The following is a 21,059-nucleotide window of genomic DNA, read 5'->3' on the forward strand; positions in this document are numbered from 1 at the left end:
AATCAAGGGGGATTAATGAATGGACAGAACACTTAACAGATTGGTCTTCGTATGCACATGTTTGTAGGCTTATGGGAGCATACCTTTTTTTGTCAAGTGCCATTATGTAGGGTATCTTGCTTTATGCTTCAAAACTTGTAGCCTAGAGAACATTGGAAAACCGATCCAGCAAATTCACCTAAAAGAATTTTAGATTGGGTAGATTTTTCTCAATTAAAAAATCTGTTATTATCCCTTCCAGTAAATGCAAGGGTTCTCTTGAATCGACAGCCATTCTGGGGCCTTGGTTGACAGAACAGAATCACGACTGGAGAAAATAGTATGGTTGGTGAAGAATCTGAAGGGAAAATGTTGACTTCACGAAAATATACAGAGAGTCTGAACCCATAAGATGGATTTCCATTTAAGAAATCTTGAACATGAGATGCTTCTTCCTAAGCCTAAAGTCTGAGAAGTTAACAATGTTGTATTTGTTTTGGGAGGCAAAAGGCTAATCAACTGAACCACTGTCATTCACGTCATTTGTAAGGCACCAAACTTGCTGGTTATTTTAAGGGAGGGATCATAATTAGAAACTTGGCCAAAGCCAACAGGACATATCCAGTGGTGAGGTTTCCAGGGCAGAGTTTCAGATAGCCTCCTATTCTGGCAAGCTCATCCTGACACTATCCAAGATTTCTGACCCCCAGTAGTGCTACAGAGAGGCCAGCCACATCATTTCTTTGCCTTCCCTGCATCCATTAGAGATTCTGGCCATGAACAAACCCACCTCCTCCTCCCTCGAGCTCTGATAGCTGGGCTATTTTCTCATCAGGACCGCATCCTGACAACTGAGGCCTCAGCTCTGACTTGGAAAGAATCCTTGTAATTTACTGCAAGATAATAAGTACATTTCTCTTATTTTAATCATAATGATTTCTAACCATTTAAGACCTATTTCATTATAAATGTGCTTGCAAAGCCCTTTCTTTGTGAATGAGTGTCTTTGAGTCATTCATTACAAATGCCTAATTTTTTCCTCAAGCTCTTTGAAAACTGTGCAAAATTTCACTTTTTTATTTTTGTACTCTCCCCTTTCTATCTTGCTCACATTTGCCCTTTCATTTCCCTTATTAGTACCCAGCATATCTCCCTTCACTTTTTTCCCCCTTTGAGGGTCTCTTTGATTCTTTTCTGTTCTTTCATTTTTCTGTCTCTACAACTTGTATTCCCTCCTTAGCCTTTAGCTCGCCAAAAGACCCGCTACAAGTATCACTGTCCATAAAAAGGATTGCTACACACATTCACATTCAGATCCACTCACCTCAACAGGCTGAATTTAATATTCAAGATTTAGGTGGGAACTGAAGGCTACCTCCAGAGCATTTTCTCATAAATATATATCCACACACCCCCAGTGCAAGATGGAATACACACACACCAGCTAGAGGATGCACACTAAGCTGACAAGACTTTGTCACTCCAAGTGTGATGGAGATAACAAAGGTGGTGAAGAGAGAGAAAGTGTTCGAGAGAGGGAGGGGAAAGATGAAACAGAGTGAGTCAAGGGGAGAAGGTGAGGGAAGGGGGATAGGAAAAGGGAGGTAACTCACCAAACTGCTTCTTTTCACTGACCTGTGAGACAACTCCCTGATGGAATCTTCCACCATGATCAAGACTGTTATGAGCCACTGCCACTTTGGAGGAAACAGTGGCAGACTTTTTGGTGGAGTAGGGGAGTGTCACAGTCTTAATAATCTAGTTCTCTATGTGCCTTGTAGCTCTAAGACTGCAAGAAACATATAATGCCAAGTAATGAGCTTGAAACGGCCAGTTTATCAGTGGTAGTGGTGGTGGCAGCCACATAATTGTGATCGTATAAAAGGAAAAAAAAGGGGGAGGAAAGTTGGGGATGGTGGGGAGGGAAAATGGGGTAAAATATTTTCTAGTCCTCTTCCTTCCCGGAACTGTGCTAACTCTGTTGGTTTTCTTTTGACCCACCTGGTGAGTACATCAGACTCTTCTGATATGTTAAGCACAACCAACCATCCCAAATTTGTAGCATCTGATTGTTTCATACAAGACTGTAGCTCTGTTGTGGGCAGGGATTGTCTCTATTGCTGTATTGTACTTTCCAAGTGCTTAGTACAGTGCTCTGCACACAGTAAGCACTCAATAAATATGATTGAATGAACATACAGGGGTCTATAGTTTTGAGAATCATGGGCTACTAGAGATTTGAGTTGGAGGGATATGTCTTTGAAGTAGCAATGGAAAATGTTGCTGTTTGTGAGTTGCTGCACTCCAGACAAATCTTTGGTGGCTGCAATGACAACAGGTAGGGCAAGCCTTCTTAAACACCCTCAGACACTAGACTTTTACTCTTGCAGGATGGAAGTCCCAAAACACCCCTGGGTGGCCAATTTTTAGTTTACCGTGTGCACATCCCCAAGTCTCCCTTCACAAGTCTTCCCCTACTGAAGTCAGTTAAATTGTATTTCAATCATACTTATTGAGCTCTTACTGTGTGCAGAGCACTGTACTAAGAGCTTGTTGGTAAGGTTGGTACTTATTGTTATCTAGTTAATAAGGTTGGTCCATCTGAGTGTGTACATATCTTGTCAGTCACTCCACTGATTTTTCCTCTGCAAAGCCTATACAGTTCACCTCTTCCCATCATGGGCAGGGAACACGTTTGCTAATTCTGCTGCATTGTACTCACCCAAGCTTTTACTATAGTGCTCTGCAAATAGTAAACACTCAATAAATACCATTAATTGATTGATTCTCCTGAAAGTCTTGTGGGGGGCAGTCTGTGGCACTGGAAACTGTTTTTGTCTCATAAACCTCTCAGAACCTTTGCTTAAAAATAGTAGCTCTTCTCTTTCTTGCAATGCACTGTGCTGATCTGTATTCTAGGGTCACAGTGGTTAGCTGTGAGGCTATATTTTCTGAGTTTGTGCTTTCCTGGATCCTTGAATTAAATCCTCTCCTTCCTTCATCTGCTTGCCATGCAGCAACAGCAGTTTGGTTAACCAACTGCAGTCCGATCTCCTCTCACATCCCAAAGCAAAGCTCTGAGGTGAAGAGCCGCAGAGTTTGTAGACTGACTTTGCCCCAGGATTTCATTATTACTGAACCACTGAACTGTAAGCTCCTTGAGTAGAGGGAGTTTGTCCTAACTTTATTGTATTGTACTCTCCCAGTTGCTTACTACAGTGTTTTGCTCATAGAATCGATTGATTCTGTATTAGCATTTGATGTTGAGCATGGCCAGAAGGTGATTGTGATGGAATGTCCCAAGGAGAGGGATGTTGTAGTAGTTATAGTATTTTTTTAAGCATTTAGTGTGTTTAGAACACCATTCTAAGCACTGGGAGAGAATACACAGAATTAGACATAGACTCTGTCCTTAAGGGCACATAAACGAAGAGTTTACGGGGAGAGGTGGACATGTCATAAGTGATGAAACATAACACAAACAGACAAAAAATGAGCTCAAAGAATCAGCAGGGATGGAGGAGTCAGGGGGAGTGGAGCAGCTTTATCCCTATTCCAGTGGTCACAGAGCAAAATAATAATAATAGTGCTATTTGTTAAGCGCTTTCTATTTGCCAGGCACTGTACTGAGTTCTGGGGTAGAGACAAGGTAATTGAATTGGACAAAGTCACTGCCCCATGTAGGCCTCACAGCCTTAATTCCCATTTTACAGATGAGGTAACTGAGGCACAGAGAAGTGAAGTGACTTGTCCAAGGTCATGGAGCAGACAAGTAGCATAGCCAGGATTAGAACCCAGGTCCTTCTGACTCCCAGACTACTGCTTTGTCTACTGGGCCATGAGGCGTGCCAGAAGTGGGGATCCCCAGTGACAGGGGGAAGGCAGCAGTTACCAATGTGCTTATCTTGGTGGCAGTGACTAGACTGTGAGCCCATTGTGGGCAGGGATTGTCTCTATTTGTTGCTGAATTGTACATCCCAAGTGCGATGGTCTGCACACAGTAAGCACTCAATAAATGCAATTTAATGAATTGAATGAATGAAGGGTGACGGATGTGGGGTTTGTGAGAGGTGATAGTCTTGTGTCCACAGAGAAAGTTGCCACATTACAGTGCCATTATCCTTTAGCTTGGTCAGTCAGTAGCATTTATTGAGCACTTATTGTGTGCAGAACACTGTACTAAGCTCTTGAGAGAGAACAATATAACAGACACATTCCCTGACCACATTGCTGAGACAGTTCTAGTGTTAAAATGCTGATTCGGTCCCCAATCTTCTTTGTAGATGTGGGATGTGGACTTATTACAGGAAAAAAAAAACTGCATCTTGCCAAGCAGTTTCATCAGCATCACTTATGAACAATGTAAAGCATCAAATGGTGGGGCTGCATGAGATAATGAGATCCTGCAAAGCAGTCAGCTCACCAGTACCAAGACGATGCTCACAGCAATATGGCTCTGCTGGTAGGGACATTTCTGGAGAAGTGATGATGGTACTAAAGTAATCATTCAGCAGCAGAAAGAGGTGAAACACTGAAGGATGAACAAATTATTTCAATGAATAGTAAAACACAGAGAATGCAAAAGCTAAGAGTTAGTGGACAGTAGTGGCTATGAAAGATGATATATATGTGTATATAATAATAATGGCATTTATTAAGTGCTTACTATGTCAAAGCACTGTTGTAAGAGCTGGGGAGGTTATAAGGTGATCAGGATGTCCCACGGGGGGCTCAGTCTTAATCCCCATTTTACAGATGAGGTAACTGAGGCACAGAGAAGTTGTGACTTGTCCAAAGTCACATACCTGACAATTGGCGGAGCTGGGATTTGAACCCATGACCTCTGACTCCAAAGCCCGGGCTCTTTCCACTGAGCCACGCTCTGTGTGTGTGTGTGTGTGTGTGTGTGTGTGTGTGTGTGTGTGTGTGTGTGTGTATATATATATATATATATAAATGTGTGTGTATATATGATACATACTCACATATTAATGGTTATTCTCCGGCTCCAGCAACTCCCTGCTAGCTTCCATGTTGGCATCCAACTATGAAATACCATAATGTGATCCAGTCTGTAGATAGCATACCCTAATTCTCCAGTCACTGATTAATTTAAACACATAATAATAATAATAATGGTATTTTTTAAGCACTTACTATGTGCAAAGCACTGTTCTAAGCACTGGGGAGGTTACAAGGTGATCAGGTTGTCCCATGGGGTGCTCACAGTTTTAATCCCCATTTTACAGATGAGGTAACTGAGGCCCAGAGAAGTGAAGTGACTTGCCCAAAGTCACACAGCTGACAGTTGACAGAGCTGGGATTTGAACCCATGACCTCTGACTCCAAAGCCCGGGCTCTTTCCACTGAGCCACGCTGCTTCTCTATCTGAATGACAAGGTGGAAAAAATATCCTTCAAATGCTGATGAATATTTCAGTATTTACAAAAAGCATAACATTATTTAAACATGCTGGTATTTCTTCCCTTGTTTCAATCCTATCACTCCATTAAATGAGCCAATGAATGAGAGCTTTGAGGAAATCTGATTTATTGATTGCAGAGAGTCTATTGTCAATGTTATTTTTCTAGTACTCCCTTTTGTACCCCTATTCCAGAATTATGGGGAGATACAAAGAAAGAATTTACCTGGGTATCAATAATTCTCAGCATGTATTTTCCCAGAGCTTAGTGGAATGCTTTCCTCACTGTAGGTACTCAGTAAAGACTCTAGAGCCACTATTAGAACTAAAAGCATCCTTTTTTTTCAAAAGGCTTCAGAAGTTTGTGAATATCAATTCTCTAGGTGGGTAACTTTCCTGCTAGTACACATTTGAGGTCTTAAGGCAATAAAACACAGTGTAGAATTCATACATCATAAGATCAACAGTTGAATTTGAAACCAAACATTTGCACAAAACATATCATTTCCACAGCTATCAATTCTTGTCAGATTTTACCTAAAATGATCAGTTGGGATGACTTTCTGAAAGAGATATATCAAAAGATTTTGCAGTATGTGTTTCGCAAAGATGTTGAGGAAGTTAAATACAAGATAGTTGGTAAACATGTTGAAACAGTCTTCCATATAAAATATTGTCATAAAATGTGAAGAAATCAATACATTCTTTCAATAAAATAAAAAAATTAAACTATATGTTGACTATACTTTCAATTTTAAAGACTCCAGCCAGTTTCCTAGATACCTACCTCTTTATCATTGATTTAGTTGTCTTGCTAATTGCAAATATATCACTTTTTCAAAGAGTATTGAGATCCCAAGGATATGCTAAGACTGGAAAAAGCCTGAGGACAATTATGCCCTCATTTTGGGTTGTAACTATGTTTTCATTATGGTAACCACAGAGAACTTGATGTTCGATCTTTACCCCATAGCATACTGCAATTTTTAACTCAACCTTACAGGACAAATAGCTCATGCAATATTCATGTTTAATTAACATGTACTGGACATCCATATCATTTTTATTAAGATTTGCCAAATATATTTTATTATGCTGGTGTTAACCTATCTCCTCAATTCCACTTTATTTTTTTTAATGGGTAATATATGAAGCGGGATTGTAATAAAATCATTTGGTGATCCATTCCTTTAAGAGATAGCATGGCATTGAAATTCACGATTGCTATAAAAACCATCATAAATCACATCGAAATGAATATGAATGAACTGCATGGAAAGTTATGTATAATGTAGCAATACTAATAGGCTGTAGATAATTTCTCTCAAAAATCTTCTACTGCCTGTGGTTTTGTAGACTGCTTGAATGTGCTTTTTCCCCCCTGACTTTCCCACCACTGTAGACAGCACCATCATCCTTCCTGTCTTACAAGTCCCTGACCTTGGCATTATCCTTGACTCCTTTCTCTCATTCAACCTACATATCACTAAATCCTGTCAGCTTGATCTTCACAATATTGCCCTTTCGTCTCCATCTGGACTGCTACCACGATAATCCAGGCACTTGTCCTATCCTGCTTCGATTACTGTATTAGCCTCCTTGCTGACCTCCCAGTCTCCTGTCACTCCCCATTTCAGTCCATACTGTATTCTGTTGCCCAGATCATTTTTCTACAGAAATGTGTAGGCCATATTTCCCCTCTCTTCAAGAATCTTCAGTGGTTGCTCATCCTCCTCCACATCAAACAGAAACTCCTTACAAATGGCCTTAAAGCACTCAATCAGGTTTCCTCCTCCTACCTCATCTTAATAATAATAATAATGTTGGCTTTTGTTAAGCGCTTACTATGCGCCAAGCACTGTTCTAAGCACTGGGGGGATACAAGGTAATCAGGTTGTCCCATGTGGGGCTCACAGTCTTAATCCCCATTTTACAGATGAGGTAACTGAGGCCCAGAGAAGTTAAGTGACTTGCTCAAAGTCACACAGCTGACAAGTGGCGGAGCTGGGATTAGAACCCATGATCTCTGACTCTCAAGCCAGTGCTCTTTCCACTGAGCCACGCTGCTTCCCTAATTCTCCTACTGCAACCCAACCCTCACACTTCACTCTTCTAATTTTAACCTTCTCATTGTACTTTGATCTTGTCTATCTCGCCACTGACCTCTTACCCATGTGTTGCCTCTGGCCTGGAATGCCCTTCCTTCTCAAATCTTACAGAAAATTACTCTCCCACCTTCAAACCCTATTGAAAGCACATTTCCTACAGGAGACCTTCCCTGACTAAGCCCACCTTTCATCTTTTCCCTCTCCCTTCTATGTCACTCTGACTTGCTCCCTTTATCCATCTATTGCCCCCCGCCCTGTCCCATAACAGTTATGCACATATCTCTAATGTATTTATTTATATTAATGTCTGTCCCTTTCTCTAGACTGTAAATTCACTGTGGACAGGGAATATGTCTGTTATATTGTTATTATTATCTCTTAAGCACTTAATACAGTGCTCTGCACGCAGTGAGTGCTCAATAAATATGATTGAGTTCCATGCCCTTCTGTGTTGTCCTTGCTTGCTCCCCGCCCCTGGACTTAAGTACATATCTGTAATTTATTTATACTAATGTCTGTCTCCCCTGGCTTGCTGTGGGCAGGGAATGTTTCTGTTACAGCGTGATATTGTGCTTAGTACAGTGCTCTGCATACCATCATTGCTCAATAAATGTGATTAATGTTACTCCTTTATGGAATTACTTAATAAATTTTTAATTTATAGATGATTAAACAATAGCCAAACAAAAATCTACAAAGGATTATAATCTCTCTTCCAATAAACTGCAGGTACAAAGTGTATTTTGGTTTTACTACACTAAACAGTGAACTAATTCTCTTAAAAATTATTTTGCCATTTGATTGGGTGTAGCCTGAAATGCATTAATTTGGTGCTTTGCATTTTATGAAGCGCCTTAACTAAACTCAAACTGACCCAATGGCATTGTTAGGCATACTGTCAGCTCTTGCAGAAACTCAGGAAAAATATTTTTTCTTTAGTCGGCAATATCACTACTACTAAGTGATCCTGTATATTTAGAAAATATACTATTTACTGTTAAATGGTTAAAAGTAAGCTAGGATTCTGTTTGTGAGTGTGATCTGCAAATAACAAGAACTATAACGCATGGAAAAATCAACCAAAGAAAATTGAAATAGTTGTCACAGAAAGCCTCCAAAATCATTATTTTTAAAGCCTTCTTCATTTTTGTATGAACTCCCTGTTACATTTGATAATGTACTCTGTGGCATGAAGATGTTTTGCTTCAAATTCACTCTTTTGGAAAAGTATACCACTCTTTGTTAATAGCAAGATTCCCATCATCTTTATGGGAATCGAAATACAACCTCCTTATCATCCCCAATTTTACCACTAGCACATTGGAAAAAAAATATGAGTTTCTAGCTTGAGAAGCCTTTGAAAGTGTGTCAGAGAAGAGGTCCAATATCATTCTTCAGATAAATTAGGTTTTTCATGAGTTTAACTGTAAAACAGATACAATAAAATTTCCCCCAAGCATAATGGGAACTTGGTTTATATTTTGGGAGCCTATAAAATTCTGACTTTATATAAACTGTTTTTTTTCAGACTTTTTCCATTTATTACTCAAACTGAGGTTGCTCTGTGTGAGTATATATGGTATGGGATTTTCTTTTCCAGATGCACATTCTTTATATTCCAGATGCCTTAACAAAAGTATCAAGCCATTTTTCAAATGCCATCATAAGCTAGCCCAGGTCATTGATTTTTAGCTGACACTATTTCCATTTGTTTTCCATCTGGCCCAACCATTATGCAGCTTTTTGATGTACTGAAATTTTTGCCAAATATTTAGATGTACCAAGTCTCCCCCTCTAGACTGCAAGCTTTCTGTGGGCAGGCAACATGTCTATGAATCCTATTTTATTGGGTTCTCCCAAATGCTTAGTACAGTGTTGCACAGAGTAAGTGCTCAATAAAACCCAGTGATTAACAGATCCAAACTGCAGCTGGGTCATTTCTGTTAACTGGGGCACTCACCTCTATTATTCATACTACACAGAATTGAGTTTACGTGGGAATGGCTATTAGATGGCTAGTTCCTTGAGGTTTAGTTCCTTGAGCTCAAAAATCATGTTCTTTACATCTACTCTTCTTTCTGATGTACATTTTAACAACACTAGTGATTTGGGAGAATTCATTGGTGCCTTGAAAACAGTTTTGATGATCATTAATAATAATGGAATTAACTATATACTTACTGCCTGATAAATTTAATATCTGTCTCTCTTCTAGATTGTGTAATCCTTTAGAGCAGAGATCATGTCTATGTACTCTAATGCATTCTCCCAAGTGCTCCACATACATTAAGTGCTTAATAAATACCATTGATTGATTAGGAGCATTCAGTGTAAAAGACATTATCCTTTCCACCAAGAACTGATAATCTAGGGGGGAAGATAGAAAAAATATTTTACAGGTAAGAAAATGAAAAGATGGTTATGTAATAAGTGCTTTAGTAGAGTATATAATTCAGTTTAAGGTGGACTTTTACCTTTACTTTTACAAAAGTGGTTGTGAATCTGTAAGCATAGAGGTGGCACAAATATTTGAAGATGACAGTTGGGAAATTATAGTACTTCGGTACCAAAAGATGCAGTAGTTCTTCAAAGAGGCAAATGGTGGCAGGCAAATAGTTGGTTAATAGTACCTCACTATTCCCCATTAAAAGTCAGTCTATCTCTGGCCCACTATAAGATGTACAATTCAGGAGACTAAGAGATGGACCACGACTCCTGTGGACTTAATCCAATCCAATAGAAGTCATCAAAAAAAAATCACCCAGAGTGGTTTAGACCAATCATATCTTTTATTCTGATTTCTCTCTTTTCTTAGTCTTCCAAAGGAAGTAGTTAATAGTGAAGTAATTGAAATGCTATCCAAGTATGAAAGTGTAGAATTAAATAAGCCAAGCCTATTCTATATAAACAGCACCATTCCAATCCCCATTGAAGAGAAACCATATCTGCAGTAGTGATTTGCCAATTCAGTCATTCAGAATGGCAATTGAGGATTGTAATTTAAGAACACCAATACCTTCTTAAATTGCAGAAGGAATTTTGATAAGTAGAACTAAATTCAACATTTAAGAGAATGGTTTTGGAGTAGTACAAGACTATTGGATTTCAAGGAAAGCAGTTTTCAGTAAATTACGAAACCTGTATTGAATCCGTGCTTGTGGGATGAAGATAAACATAACCTTAAGCACATAATAAAAGTGCAACAGATTGCCATACCTTAATAGAATAAAGCCAGGCTAGAATGTATTTACTTAACAAAATAAAGGATTGTGCATACATCTAGCATAAATATTGAAACATTTTGGATGTGGGGAGATGTTTAGGGAAAGAAAGTTGAGAGAAACATACCAAATTATTTTTAAAGCAAACAAATAAATCAAATGAAAGAAAAATAATTTCATGGTGAAATTAAATTATTGCTGTTCAGAAATAATGTCCCTCCACTGTGTGGGACAGGGACTGTGTAGATTGTATAGACTGCCTAGTTATCTTGTATATACCCCAGCACTTAGTAGAGTGCTTCACACATAGTAAGCACTTAATAAATGCTATCATTATTACTGGGTTAAGGGATCATGTTTAATAATTCTACTGTGCTCTCCAAGACATTTAATTGAGTGCAGAACATACAGTAGACACCCAACAAATGCAACTGCTAGTTGGACTGAACACAACTAAATTCTAGGATTCTATGGAACGCTAAGATCAATTCAGAAGGGAATGGAATGAAAGATATCCTATTGCCTTAAAAGTGAAGTTTGCAAGACACATATTAGTGGGAAATGTAGTTTTGCCTCAGAAAATAAGCAGATGGACATTTCCATCTACCTGAACTGGAATGCAGAAGTTAATGTCTTCTTTTTAGAATTCCCCTGGCTAACACAATTACACCTAAGAAATCATTATGGCCATGGAGCTGAAAATGGGACAGTGTTTCATGGCAAACCATCACTAGGAGAATGATAAAGCACATAGAGAAGCAGCCTGGCCCAGTGAAAAGAGCACAGGCTTGGGAGAGAGAATCTGGTTCTAATCTTGGTCCACAACATCCTGCTGTATGGCTTTGGACAAGTCATTTTACGTCTCCATTTCCTCATCTGTAAAATGGGAACTCAATTCCTGCTTTTCCTCACTTGGCCAGTGAGCCTCATGTGGAATGCGGACTTTGTCTGATCTGATTATCGAATATCTATCCTAGTGCTTAGGACAGTGCTTGGCACATAATAAGCACTTAACAAATGCCATTATTATTATTGTTACCCTGGCTCTCCTCAGAATCAGATGCTGCCTCTATCATGGAGTCACGGGCACAGAGCCTCTGCTGCTGCAGGGCATCCCAGGGCTATTTTGGTGGTTTCTTCCTCCCCATCTCCCACCAATCCTTACCCTTCCTGATTTCAAGCTGCAGTCTGGCTTGAGCTCCATGGTGTGGGGATTGAGATTCAAGCCACAATGTCATCCCCGCAGTCCAAGGTAACATCACAGCTCAGAGAGAGGACCCCAACTGCCACCACCACCACCAGTGAGGTGATGCCACCCAGCCCCACCTCCTGTCCCCTCTTCAATCTTATTGTATTTAATGAGAGGTTACTGTGTTCAAAGCACTGTACTGAATATTTGGGAGAGTACTGTATAACAATGGACACATTCCTGTCCTCAACAATCTCACAGTCTACAGGGGGAGGCAGATATGGATATGAATTAATAAATAAATACATTACAGATATAGTCATATGCAGTGGGGATGGGAAGTATGAGTGATGCAGAAGGGAGTGGAAGAAGAGGGCTTAGAGAAGGCTTCTTGGAGGAGATGTTCCTTCAATAAGGTTTTGAAGTGGGGGAGAGCAATTATCTGTCTGATATGAGGAGGGAGGGTGTCCCAGGCCAGAGGTAGGATGTGGGGAAGAGGTCAGTAGTGAGATAGATGAGATCAAGGTAAAGTAAGAAGGTTAGTATTAGAAGAACAAAGTATGTGGGGTAGGTTGTAGTAGGAGAGTAGCGAGATGAGATAGGAGGGGCCAAGGTGATTAAGTGCTTTAAAGCCAATGATGAGGACTTTTTTTTTTGTTTTGCTTGCAGTGCACATAGACAGCCTAAGCCAGCCCCTCCATGGTAAGCAAGTACCTCCATATCCACACACAGTGCCAACACACATACAACTCCCTACAAGTCTTCAAGGCAGACCCCACCGTCAGACTGGCTCCAGCGGCCCAGGGACATAACCCCTGAGCCCACATGCCCCAACGCCAAGATGCCACGGTGTATCCTCCAGCCCCATCCCTGGAATGAAGCCCACAGAGTCTCCTAGGGTGGCTGCAGGACATCTCTAATCCCAGGCCTAGATAAATTGGCACCCTCTGTTTCTCCAGTGCTTTGGTATTTTGGGAATTCACTCTCCCCCTCCCTCACAACCACATGGCTCCACAATGGGGCATCGGGCCATGAGGTAGAGATGAACAGACTTTTGGAGGAGGGACTAAGAGTGATGAAAATTGACCATTGGTGACTGAGAGATGCCAACTTCATGCTCAACCGCCATGGAAAAGTCACAGAATCTGATGGACAGAAAGGGGACTAATAATGGTTTCCTGCCATGGGAGCATCTTTGGGAGGGCTAAGGGGAGCTGGAAGCTGGTGGCTCAGGGTGGGCTTTTGCAAATTAATGGAAGCGTTAAATCCTGACCTGTGTAAACAGTCCGTGCTCAGTACCTGGACCAGTAGCCATGTGCTGAACCCTTCCAAGAAGTGCCTGATGTGCCTGTTCTCTTTAATAATAATAACATTTATTAAGGGCTTACTATGTGCAAAGCACTATTCTAAGCACTGGGAAGGTTACAAGGTGATCAGGTTGTCCCACAGGGAGTTCACAGTCTTAATATCCATTTTACAGATGACAGAACTGAGGCACAGAGAAGTTAAGTGACTTGCCTAAAGTCACACAGCTGATTATTGGCAGATCTGGGATTCAAAACCACGACCTCTGATTCCAAAGCCCATGTTCTTTCCACTGAGCCACTATGATCTTTGTGTTCTATAATAATAATGTGGTATTTGTTAAGCCCATATGATGTGCCAGGCACTGTACTAAGCACGGGGGTGGATACAAGCAAATCAGGTTGGACACAGTGCTCTCTATGTTACATCTTTCTGGGAGGGGTAGTAAGTATTATGTTATTTTTTTTTTTTAATTGGAGGAGAACCCAGACTAGGGAAAACATAGGTTCTGGTAATTTTTTTTCTTCTAAATTGAGGTATTTTTATTTAGGGGTATGGTCCTCTAGGAGGCTATGATTCTGGAGAAAAATCTACATTAAAAAAATATTAGACAAGAATACCCAGAAAATCATGGATTCTATTTTTTTTTTAACCTCTCTCAGTCTTCCTACCCTTTCCCTTCCCTAGATCCCCAGCATTTTCTTCCCCAGGAAAGATGATTAGGCTGCAGGTTGTCAGTCCTGGGTCACGATAGACATAGATCCTCTTTCATTCAGGGACTAAATATTGATCCATCCACTGACAGGGGAGAATAGGTGAAGACTTGCCACCTGCTTAGCATTTTGATGAATTTTGGCTTCCCAAGAAATGTAATTTTCACTCAGATGAATAGGAGATTTGTTGAAGAAGTAATCCAATAGTTGAAATTAAGGGATTTTATTGCATTTGTTCAAATGATAAAACAAGCAAAACCAAGGGGAAAATGACCTAATTTGTATTTGTAATTCACTTTGAGATTTTTTGACAATAAGTAGAATTCCACAAAGAAAAGGCTGTGCAAAATGATTTTTACAGATTTCAGTTTTCCTCTTCCCAAAGTAAACTTCCCACTAATTATTTCAATGAAGTGGAAGCTAAAGTGCTAATAGAAATAACTGCAATTTGGCAACACACACATAGCATTATATGTACATGTGTAATAAATCACTTTTAAAAGTATTAAAGGAACAGGTACTTTGAGAACCTTGTTGTAAATCAAGATAAATCAGTCCAATTTGAACTTCAACAGAGGGGGAGGATTAAAAAATCATCCTTCAAAACGTTTCTAATCAGATCTTTCATTATATTTTGATTTGAGCTTGTACTACTTATAGATGGCAATTCACAGCAGGACTGGATAATTGCAGTGTATTTGGTGTTGAACGTTTTTCAAAATCTAATTGACGATTCTGTCAGGATTGCATTGCCTAATGTTTGGTTTAAGATTACATTTGAATATTTAAAGTTTTTTCACAGGGGAGGAAATCTTCAGCAACAGAAAGTTAAACAAAGCAGTCATCCACAATACTCTCTAAAACTTCATTTTAGTACTACAAATTTGTGTGGTGTAGTGAATGCCAGACTTTAACCTTGGAACTAATTTTAGCAAAACTGATATGCTAGTACAGTAATCAAACCAATTTTATATTGCAGTCCTGTTGTTCGAGTTACTGCCACAGATGTTTCACAATACCTTTGGAATGTGATTTGAATTGATTCAGTGGGTGATCCCAATCCCAAAAAGGCACTTTTTTTTTTTTTTTATAAAACAGGTATCTTTTTCTAGGAGCAGTTGCACTAGGTATAAACATTGTGTGTCTTACTGTAAAAATAACCATATATTTGGTATTCTATACATGATTCTATTTCCAGGTTAGATATGAAGAAAGAATAATTTATGGCAAGCATTTCATTAAAGCTCAGATGCAGTGCAAAATGTGGAGAAGGCGGGCTTTAAGATGATACTACTGATGGTGAAATTTGATCAGTGTGTAAGGAGAATTCAGTCAGTTTTTTTTTTTTTTCCTATGCTGGGTGCTCTGGGTCAGCTCCTGCTTGGGACCATATTATGAAAAGTAGTTCCAGGTGGTAAAGTATTTCTCTCTGCTTAAACTATACCAGGGCAAAAGGAAAAATAAAGGAAGTGAATTTGAAGTGATTTTTGCCAAAATCCTTGCATCCAATTACTTTTCCAAGAGGAGCACACAGGCAACTCCGCCAGCTTTGAACCTTAATAATACCTGAAAAATCTTGACATTCCTGATGTGTGATTCTGATTAATTCCCCACACTGGATATTATCTTCTTTGGAAGTCATGTTCACCCAGAGAAGTAGCATGGCCTACTGGAAAGAGTGCAGGCCTCGCAGTCAGAGGGATCTGGATTCATTCATTCATTCAATCATATTTATTGAGTGCTTACTGTGTGCAGAGCACTGTACTAAGTGCTTGGGAAATACAATTCGGCAACATATAGAGACGGTCCCTATCCAACAACGGGCTCACAGTCTAGAAGGGGGAGACAGACAACAAAACAAAGTACGTAGACAGGTGTCAATCATCAGAATAAGTAGAATTATAGTTATATGTGCATCATTAACAAAATAGAGTAGAACTTATGTATGAGTAAAATAAATAGAGTAATAAATCTTTACAAACATATATACAGGTGCTGTGGGGAGGGGAAGGAGGTATGGTTGTCTGGGGGGGATGGGGAGGAGGAGAGGAAAAAGGGGGCTAAATCTGGGAAGGCCTCCAGCTTCATCACTTGTCTGCTGAGTGACCTTAGGGAAGTCATTTAAATTCTCTGTGCTTCAGTGACCTCATCTGTAATATGGGGATGAAGACCATGATAAGACTCATTTTATGCAAAGCACTGTATTAAGTGCTTGGAAGAGTACAATATAACATCAATAATATTCAAAAAGTTAATTTTGTGGGTGAAGATACTTTGAGGAACATTTGTCATTCCTCATACGTGCTAAAAGGATGAATTTTCAAATTTCTATTTCACTTTTGTTCAGCTGAGTTTTCATCCAGTTGTAAATTTAAATTACTTTTGAAGGAAAGTGTTGTAATATGTTAAAATTCTATGCATACACATGCATGGCAAGCCCAAACTATTTAAAGAAATTGAACCCTCAAATTTTACAACTTTATAAACAAACAAGCAAATTTACTCAGAAAATTAACCACTAACTGCCAGCGTTGGCTATTAGCTTCTTATTAAGTGCATTCAGTGCATTTGCTTTGAGGGTAATCACATCAAGTTCAGGATTTTCCATAATCTCATTCATGCTATTCTAATTGATTTTATTTATGGAACTCTTACCATGTGCAGCAAACTAAACATCTTTGGAAGAGTACATTATTGATAAAAGCCACAATCTCTGGTCTCAGAGCTACAGTCTGAGAAAACAAGTACTTGCAGTGAGGAGGATAAAAAAAGACTAGATGGATGAATGAATGAATAAGCACCTTGTGAGCTGGGAACATGTCAACCAAATCTGGTATATTGTACTCTGCCAAGCACTTAGTACAGTGCTCTGCACACAGTTTTCAATAAATACAGTTGATCGATTAAGTGCTTAAGTAGTACAGTAGATAAATAATGATGGCATTTATTAAGTGCTTACTATGTGCAAAGCACTGTACTAAGCACTGGGGAGGAGAGAAGCAGCGTGGCTCAATGGAAAGAGCACAGGCTTTGGAGTCAGAGGTCATGGGTTCACATCCCATCTCTGCCAATTGTCAGCTGTGTGACTTTGGGCAAGTCACTTAGCTTCTCTGTGCCTCAGTTACCTCAACTGTAAAATGGGGATTAAGACTGTGAGCACCCCATGGGACAAGCTGATCATCACCTTGTAACCACCCCAGCACTTAGAACAGTGCTGAGCCCCCTCCTTCCTCTCCCCCTCCTCCCCTTCCCCATCCCCTGCCTTACCTCCTTCCCCTCCCCACACCACCTGTATATATGTATATATGTTTGTACATATTTATTACTCTATTTTACTTGTACATATTTATTCTATTTATTTAATTTTGTTAATATGTTTTGTTTTGTTGTCTGTCTCCCCCTTCTAGACTGTGAGCCCACTGTTGGGAAGGGACTGTCACTATACGTTGCCAACTTGTACTTCCCAAGCGCTTAGTACAGTGCTCTGCACACAGTAAGTGCTCAATAAATATGATTGAATGAACGAACAGTGCTTTGCATATAGAAAGCGCTTAATAAATGCCATTCTTCTTCTTATTATTATATAAGGTGATCAGGTTGCCCCATGTGGGGCTCACAGTCTTAATCCCCTTTTTACAGATGAGGAAACTGAGGTTATGCTATGAATGAGTATATAAGGGGTTATCTAGCAGTTGCTATAATTAATTGTCCAATACTTCATTGTAGGAGGTGGCATTTCATTAATAATTATAATTTATGGTATTAGTTAAGTGCTTACTATGTGCCAAGCACTGTTCTAAGCACTGAGATAGATACATACACTGAGATAGATAGGGCAATTAGGTTGTCCCATATGGGCTTCACATGTTTAATCTCCATTTTACAGATGAGGTAACTGAGGCACAGAGAAGTTAAGTGGCTTGCTCAAGGTCACACAGAAGACAAGTGGCAGAGCCAGGATTAGAACCCATGTCCTCTGACTCCCAAGCCTGTGCTCTTTTCCACTAAGCCACGCTGCTTCAGTAGGGCTTTGAAGATGGGAAGAGCTGTGGTCTGGGAGTTCCAGAGAGAGGGGAGGGCATAAACGAGAGTGAAGGACAGTGAGAAGCTGTGCTTGGGGAAGCATTATATATTGGAAAGGAACTTGTTAAGAAGTTATATAAGAAGATGTGAGCTGCTGGAGAAAGCCTTGGAGTTAAAGGTCAGGACTTTTGGCATGGTGTAGAAAAAAATGGTTAGCCATCAGAGATTTATGAGGAGGTCAGAGACGTGCACATTTAGGAAGGTGATCTGGATTGGAGAATACAGAATGATTAGGAAAACTAGTGAGGAGTTGATGCAGAAATCTAATCTAGGGATGACAAAGCTTTTCAGAGGCAGCTGAGAAGGAGAAAAAGGATATGGCAGCCGGAGTGTGTTGGGGGTACATTGCAGGGAAGTTTACATCTGATAATGTCTATTTACCAATTCATTAGTTAGTAAGATAATTGGGTGTTAGTGAAGGGGCTAGGTGGGGCCATTAGGTTTCATTCATTCATTCAATCGTATTTATTGAGCTCTTACTGTGTGCAGAGCACTGTACTAAGCGCTTGGAAAGTACAAGTCGACAACATATAGAGCCGGTCCCTACTCAACAAGGGGCTCATAGTCTAGAAGGAGGAGACAGACAACAAAACAAAACATGTAGACAGGTGTCAAAATCGTCAGAACAAATAGAATTAAAGCTATATGCACATCATTAACAAAATAAATAGAATAGTAAATATGTACAAGTAAAATAAATAGAGTAATAAATCTGTGCAAATATATATAGAAGTGCTGTGGGGAGGGGAAGGAGGTAGGGCTGGGGGGGGGGGGGGGGGGAGGGGGAATGGGGAGGAGGTGTTCAATGTCTAAAATAATTCTCCAGACTGTAAACTTGTTATGAGCGGGATCGTATTCTGCTAATTCTGTTGCATTGAACTCTCTCAAATGCTTAGTACAGTGCTCTGCACATAGTAAGCACTCAATAAATATCATTGAATGATAGAGTGATTGGAATCTGTGGGTTTTGCAGTCAAAGGGGGAGGAAATTTAGTTTTAAATTATCCATTACAATAGTTGATTATCTTCACTTATTCTTTGGTTAAGTAATCAGGACACTTAAATCTGATTAAAAGTTTAGTGATGGACATAATATGCCCTATAATGATACAAAATAATTAGAAGGTATTAGGATTGTGACACCAAAACCTGAAGACATCCATTTCGTTCACTTCCATTTGCTGTAATAACATTTGGGATTTACCTGGAAAGAATTAAGTATATTTATTATCCAAACGGGATTCATTATTTTAAAGAATGCCCATACACTTGAAAATTTAAAGACTAAAGTGGGTATATTGTTAATCCTTAAGGATGAAGTAAAGGGCAGACTGTTATAATTGTACCTTTAATACAAAGATATTGTTCCTCTGAGACTCATTACTGTGTCTGGCCTTTCTAACCCATCTTAAGTGGCTCATTGGGAAACAATTACTTGGGTTCCAAGTTTGCTTCTTCACAGAGATCCATTTAGACTTCCAAGCTTGAGTTGGAGTACAACTAAACTGTTTCCCAAACTAGGTTTGCTGTTGGGATTTAGGAGAGTATAAAACTCATTTACCAATTTACAAAACATTACATAGTCCCTTATATCTAAAAAACGACCATGAATTAGTAACATGGAATTTCTTTAGATCATGTGTAGCTTTCAGGGATTGTATAACATTTAATCATTTAATCATCATTTAATTTTTTATTAATTAGATGACAAAGAGATAAATCAAATTTATCCAAGAATGGCTTTCATGATAAAGGTCTTTTTATGGTAAGCATTTGTTAAGTGCTTACTACATGCCAGCACTCTTACTTAGCACTGGGTCAGATTCAAAATAATCTGGTTGGACAGTCCCTGTCTCACATATGGCTCACAGTCTTAATTCCCATTTTACAGATGAGATAACTGAGGCCCAGAGACGTTAAATGATTTGCCCAAGATCACACAACAGGCAAGTGACGGGACTGGGATTAGAATCCATGTCTTCTAACTCCCAAACCCATGCTCTTTCCACTAGGCCACACTTCTTCTCAACTAGGTCATGCTACTTAATAATCCACTCAAAGCTGTTCTCCATAAGTCATTAGCCAAGGTACAATGTGCTGAAACTATAGGAAAGAGTGATCGGAACGCATCCCGAAAGCTGATGTATGTCAGTAGGAGAAATTTGATTTTGAGAACAGTAGGCATATATGTGCTTTTTATACATCTATTTGTGTGTTCACTTGAATGCTTTCTTTGCTCTTGCTCTTTCACCTATTTAGGTTTCCAACTTGTGTCCACTTGTCTCCCCATTTTGAGGAGAGGAAATGTGCCTATACACCTATTGAATGTTTCCAACTATCTAGTAGGGTATTCTGCGTAGAGTTGGCCCTCAACAGATTCTGTTGTTGGTGAAGATGATGAGTGTTAAACTCAGTTTTGATCCCCTGGATAACATCATTATCAACAGTTAGATTTATCTACTCTCCCATTCACTTCATTGCCAGAATAGCCAAATTCTTCTGGCTCTTTCTACATACAATTTTCCAAATTTACCCCTGCTTGTCACCCTCACTCCTCACACCCTGGTACAGCCTAGATTATTACATCAGCCTCCTTACTGGTCTTCTTGCCTCCACTTCTCACCACCCCAATCTATACATGGATCATAGTCTTCAAGCTTTGCTGGCCCATATCTCGCCTCTCCTCTCCACTCCACTAACTTCCTGTGTCTCTCCAGATGAAACCAAAATTCCACATAAATCACTGTAGACTCTCCATTAGCTCACCTCCACTTTATCTATAAGTGATCTTCAACTGCTGTTCTCCAATTCATCTCATTCATTTACTCATTCATTCAATCATATTTCTTGAGCACTTACTGTGTGCAAAGCACTTTACTAAACACTTAGGAGGTACAGTACAACAATAAACAGACACATTCCCTGCCCACAACAAGCTTACCGTCTAGAAGGTGGGAGACAGACATTAACTTCTCTCCCCTTTTGTTACCTGATTCGCTAAAAGTCTGTCCTGCACTAGGGTATATGTCAAAGATAAGA

Source organism: Tachyglossus aculeatus, chromosome 14 (assembly GCF_015852505.1).
Source record: "Tachyglossus aculeatus isolate mTacAcu1 chromosome 14, mTacAcu1.pri, whole genome shotgun sequence".
In the NCBI taxonomy this organism is placed as follows: Eukaryota; Metazoa; Chordata; class Mammalia; order Monotremata; family Tachyglossidae; genus Tachyglossus; species Tachyglossus aculeatus.